General features: G+C 37.9%; 1 non-coding gene across 1 annotated transcript; it reads right to left on the bottom strand.

Moving 5' to 3' along the window:
• Positions 1 to 1,403: 1,403 nt before the first annotated feature.
• Positions 1,404 to 1,507, bottom strand: LOC127899002 (small nucleolar RNA R71). Its single transcript, XR_008050770.1, has one exon. It is a non-coding gene; the product is annotated as a small nucleolar RNA R71 (small nucleolar RNA).
• Positions 1,508 to 6,230: the final 4,723 nt, after the last annotated feature.

Below are 6,230 nucleotides of genomic sequence, written 5' to 3'. Positions count from 1 at the left end.
CTCAACATGTGTCATGGGCTTAATTTGGTAAATTTATTTTCTCTTCCCCTCTAGTTTTTGTGGATGTTTTGACTTCTCGTCGACAAATAATAATAATCTTGTCTAGATACCGCCTTGGTTACACCGGCTCTCTAGTATAAGGTTATTATTATTTGGCACGATAAGCCCTTAGCACCATATTGATTAGAGCTTGGTTCATGAGGTGTGGATTCCCCCCTCATGATTTAATTGGCATTAATACGGATTATTTAGCCCATGATGCATGTTGATACGGATCCAGATACCCAAGTACGTCAATTTAATAGATTTTCTCTTCAATTTATTCTCGCCATTTCGATTCCAATTTTAGAATTTATTCTTGCCATTTTAATTTAAGTCTTAACATATTCCAAATCATTTCCACCACAAATCCAATCACCCATTTACAAAATTAATTCTACACAATTAAAATCCACCTCCTCGTGGGATCGACACTCGTCACCATTGATCTATACTATAATAGATTCGTGCGCTTGCGAGTACATTAAAATTTGCACAACAAGTTTTTGGCGCCGTTGCCGGGGAGGTAAGTAATTTTAATTCATAGAATTAATTTTTGTGAACAATTTCTTTTAATTATTTTCTTGTAATTTTTTTTATTAAAAAAAAAAGAAAAAAAAGTGAATCTGCATTTAAAGGTTAGTATTTCTTTTCTTTTTCTCTTCTGTAAAATTCTGTAATTTAATTTTCAATTTATTTTTCTTTGTAATTTTTTTTTGTTTATCTTATTAATTTATTTTTAGTTAATTTATTTCACATATTTGTTTTTGTGTATTTTTATAGTAAGGTTGTAATAGCGCAATAAGGTTAGTATCGTAATTTCTCCCTCTTCTTTATTTTTATTTGTTTTGTTCCCATCTTTATTTTCATTTTATTTGTTTTGCATGCATGGTCGTAGGTCATTATTACCTAATCTTGAACCTATAGACCTTGAATTAGAAAAAACACTTCGCACACAAAAGCACATTAAAAATAAATTTGAAATGGATTTGCAACCACAAGAGTGGCCATTTAAGGACTACTTCAGTCCCTTAGCTAATTTGAGCACATCATGCATAAGATACCCAAATGTAGCTGCTAGGAGTTTCGAATTAAAACCTAGTGTGCTAAATTGTCTCCCCACATTTTATGGCCTAGAAAATGAGGATCCATATAATTATCTGAATGATTTTCATGCCATTTGTCAAACTTTTAAATATGAAAATTTTTCAGACGATGATGTTAAACTTAGACTATTCCCATTTTCTTTAAAGGATAGGGCTCGTTCATGGCTTAATACATTGCCTGCTAATAGCATTGCATCATGGGAACAAATGGTTACAAAGTTTTTGAATAAATATTTCCCAGTACATAAAACCAATGCTATTCGCAGGGAAATCTCGGAGTTTACCCAGAGAGAGGACGAGCAATTTTTCGAAACATGGGAGCGATTCAATGGGCTACTCTTGAAGTGTCCACATCATGGGTACGAGAAATGGCACCAATGCCAATACTTTTTGGAGGGATTATTACCAAATGTGCAAGAATGGCTAATGGCAACAAGTGGAGGAGAGCTAATGTCAAAAAGTGCATCAGAAGTTTGGGAATTCTTCCAGCGACAAGCGGATAATTCCCAACAACGGAGTCGATCACTCAGGACTACTAGAAAAATTAAAGGAGTGAATGAGGTTCAAATTGTCGAATCAACTTCAGGAATCAAAGAAGTCAAGGAGATGGTTGAAGGTCTTGCTCGACAAATAGCATCGTTATCGACTGCTAAATCAACAGAACCACATGACCATGACTCATACTCAGATCAAGCCAATGCCATAGGTGTAATGAGAAAGCCATCAAATTACAACCCATATTCCAACACATATAACCCTGGATGGAGAGACCACCCAAATTTTTCATGGTCTCAAGGATTCCAACAGAATGGACCAGCAGCTCTAGCTCCACCAATTCCTCAAAATCCTCAAGCCTCTCAGCCCCCATTCAGACAATACAATCAGAACCAAAACTACTCTCAACCTAGACCATGGGAGGATTCATTCCAGAATTTTAAAAATCTTACTCACTCCACGATTGAGCAACAGAATCGCACCATTGATGGACTACGAAATGAGTTGAGAGCAGGCTTCAACTCACAAGCTCAATCAGTTTCAAGCCTCGAGAAGATGGTGGGACAACTTGCTTCTTCAGTTCAGACCTTGGCAATGACTGTTGAGAAAGGCAAGTTTCCAAGTCAACCAGTACCTAATCCTAAAGGAGTGCATGAAGCAAGTACCAGTTCACCACAGCAGCATGGAGAGGTCAAAGCAGTAATGACCTTGCGAAAAGGAAAAGAAGTCGACAACAAAGTGGAGATGCCGTTGACAAAAGAAAATGAAATTGTTCCTGTGAGTGTTGAGGACTCACCACCGGAGGAGAAAGAAGAAACCAACCCACAAGAATATGTTCCGAAAGCTCCATTTCCCCAGAGGTTAGCTAAAGGAAAGAAGGGAAAATCCACAGGTGAGATTCTTAATCTTCAAACAGGTAAGTGTTAACATCCCTTTGCTTGATGCTATTAAACAAGTTCCATCTTATGCCAAGTTTCTTAAAGACCTTTGTACTAAAAAGAGAAATATGCATGTTCAAAAGAAGGCCTTTTTAACAGAAAACGTTAGTTCTATACTCCAACATAAAATTCCTTTAAAATGCAAAGACCCAGGCTCCCCCACTATCTCATGTAGCATAGGGAACCACACAATTGAGAATGCTTTGTTGGATTTAGGAGCTAGTGTAAATTTGTTGCCTTATTCAATATTTGTGAAACTTGGACTTGGAGAATTACACCCAACTCCAGTGGTGTTACAGCTTGCAGATTGGTCCACAAAAATACCTCATGGTATTGTGGAGGACGTGCTTATCCAGGTAGACAAGTTTTATTTTCCTGTTGATTTCATTGTAATTGACACTCAACCAATACAGGATTCAAGGAAGCACATCCCCATTATCCTAGGCCGACCTTTCTTGGCAACTGCGGATGCTCACATTCAATGCAGGACTGGAAATATGCAGTTGTCCTTCGGCAACATGACTATGGAGCTGAACATCTTCAACATTGCCAAACAACCTCACAGTGCAGATGATGGAATTGTTGATGTGGATTTAATTGAAGCATTAGTTGATGATACTTTTGTTTCAAACCTTAGTGATGATCCTTTACAAACATGTTTAACTCACTTTGGTTTGGATTTTGATATTGACAGATCGGTCGATGAGGTCAACGCCCTGCTTGACTCAGCACCATCTATAGACACTAATAAATGGAAGTCAAGAGTTGAGCAACTAGCACCATCAGAGAAGCAACTCATTCCATCATCAGAATCACCACCGAAACCCGAGCTCAAACCATTACCCAACACTTTGGAATATGCGTTTTTGAGAGAAGAAAGCACTTTGCCGGTAATCATCTCATCATCCCTCAATGACAAACAAAAAGGTAAGTTGTTGGATGTTTTAAAAGAGCACAAAGGAGCATTAGGATGAACCATAGCAGACATAAAAGGTATAAACCCAGTAGACTGCATGCATTACATTCACCTTGATGAAAATGCTAAATCTACTAGGGAAATGCAACGTCGGTTAAATCCTAACATGAAAGAAGTTGTTAGAACTGAAGTCCTTAAGTTATTAGACGCAGGTATCATTTACCCCATTTCTGATAGTTTATGGGTCAGTCCTGTGCAAGTTGTCCCCAAAAAGTCAGGAGTCACAGTAGTTACGAATGCTGATAATGAATTGATACCCACTAGAGTAACTACATGATGGCGTGTATGTATTGATTGTAGGAAGTTGAATTCTGTCACACGTAAAGACCATTTTCCTTTACCATTTATTGATCAAATGCTTGATAGATTAGCAGGCCATGAATTTTATTGCTTTCTAGATGGCTACTCAGGATATAATCAGATTCCCATAGCACCAAAAGATCAAGAGAAAACTACTTTCACTTGCCCTTTTGGCACATTTGCATATAGGAGAATGCCATTTGGATTATGTAATGCACCTGCTACATTTCAACGATGCATGCTAAGCATTTTTTCTGATATGGTTGAACGATTTCTTGAAGTCTTTATGGATGATTTTTCTGTCTTTGGTGATTCATTTGATCAATGTTTACATCATCTAACACTAGTTTTGCAGAGATGTGTCAAGAAGAACTTGGTCTTAAATTGGGAGAAGTGTCATTTTATGGTAAAACAAGGTATTGTTCTCGGTCACATCATTTCGAGCAAAGGTATTGAGGTTGACAAAGCCAAGGTGGATCTCATTTCTAATCTTCCTCCACCCAAAACAGTCAGAGAAGTAAGATCTTTCCTTGGGCATGCTGGTTTCTATAGACGTTTCATTAAAGATTTTAGCAAAGTTTCTAGACCCTTATGCAATTTACTTGCTAAGGATGCACCTTTTGTCTTTAATGATTCATGTCTTGTGGCGTTTGAAAAATTAAAACAGTTGTTGACATCATCACCCATCATCCAGGCCCCGAACTGGAGCTTACCATTTGAACTCATGTGTGATGCATCTGATTATGCAGTAAGAGCAGTATTAGGACAAAGAGTTGATCGAATTCCCCATGTTATTTATTATGCTAGTATGACATTGAATGATGCACAGTTGAACTATTCAACTACTGAAAAAGAAATGCTAGCAGTAGTGTTTGCATTGGAAAAATTTCGATCATATCTCATTGGTTGTAAAATAATTATATTCACGGATCATGCTGCTCTTAAATATCTTCTCACAAAGAAAGATGCAAAAGCCAAACTAATTCGTTGGGTGTTACTTTTTCAGGAATTTGACTTGGAATTCAAAGATAAAAAAGGGACAGAAAATATTGTGGCGGACCACCTCTCTCGTCTCTATTTTGACACAATTACAGAATCATTACCATTGAATGAGTCATTTCCAGATGAACAATTAATGAATGTGGAAGTATTACCTTGGTATGCTGATATAGTTAATTATCTTGTTACAGGTAAACTTCCAGAGCATTGGACCAAGCAAGACAAGGCTAAATTCTTTGCAGAGATAAAGAATTTCTTTTGGGATGACCCGTATTTGTTCAAGTATTGTGCAGACCAAATTGTTAGACGATGTGTCCCAGAAAGTGAAATTTAGAATATCCTTTCATTCTGCCATGAACAAGCTTGTGGAGGCCATTTCAGTGCTAAGAAAACAGCGACTAAAGTTTTACAATGTGGTTTCTATTGGCCAACTATATTTCGAGATGCTTACACTTTCTGTTCTTCATGTGATAGGTGTCAACGAATGGGGAGCATTACACGAAGGAACATGATGCCACTAAATCCAATTTTAGTGGTTGAGATTTTTGACGTATGGGGTATCGACTTCATGGGACCCGTTCCCCCGTCTTTTGGCCATCAATACATATTAGTTGCTGTTGACTACGTATCAAAATGGGTAGAAGCAATTTCATGTAGGACCAATGATCACAAGGTGGTGATAGCATTTTTTAAAAGCAACATTGTTTCACGCTTTGGATTCCCTCGAGCAATAATCAGTGATGGTGGTGCCCACTTTTGTAACAAAGCATTCAAAGCTCTTTTGACAAAGTATTCAATCACACACAAAGTGGCGACTCCGTATCATCCGCAAACCAGTGGCCAAGTTGAGATCTCCAATCGAGAAATAAAGCACATATTAGAAAAGACGGTGAGGCCAGACAGAAAAGATTGGTCATTAAGACTTGATGATGCCTTATGGGCATATAGAACGGCTTTCAAGACCCCGATTGGGATGTCACCCTACAGGCTAGTGTATGGAAAAGCTTGCCACCTACCTGTGGAACTCGAGCATCGTGCGTATTGGGCCATTAAGAAATTCAATTTTGACATGCAGCAAGCCAGCTCAGAAAGAAGATTACAGCTGGCAGAACTTGAAGAAATTCGCAATGATGCATACGAAAATGCCAAGATTTACAAGCAACGAATGAAAGTCTTCCATGATAAGCAAATTATGAGAAAATCGTTCACTCCAGGTCAGAAAGTGCTTTTATTCAATTCTCGCCTGCACATATTCCCAGGTAAGTTACGCTCTCGTTGGTCTGGCCCATTTATTGTTCATACTGTTTTTCCACATGGGGCAATTGAAATTAAAGACCCAAAGAACGGTGTCACGTTTAAAGTTAATGGTCAAAGATT

This window comes from Citrus sinensis, chromosome 7 (assembly GCF_022201045.2).
Source record: "Citrus sinensis cultivar Valencia sweet orange chromosome 7, DVS_A1.0, whole genome shotgun sequence".
NCBI classification, from domain to species: Eukaryota; Viridiplantae; Streptophyta; class Magnoliopsida; order Sapindales; family Rutaceae; genus Citrus; species Citrus sinensis.
Note: the sequence above shows the minus strand (reverse complement) of the source record. Positions and strands in the feature narration are given on the sequence as shown.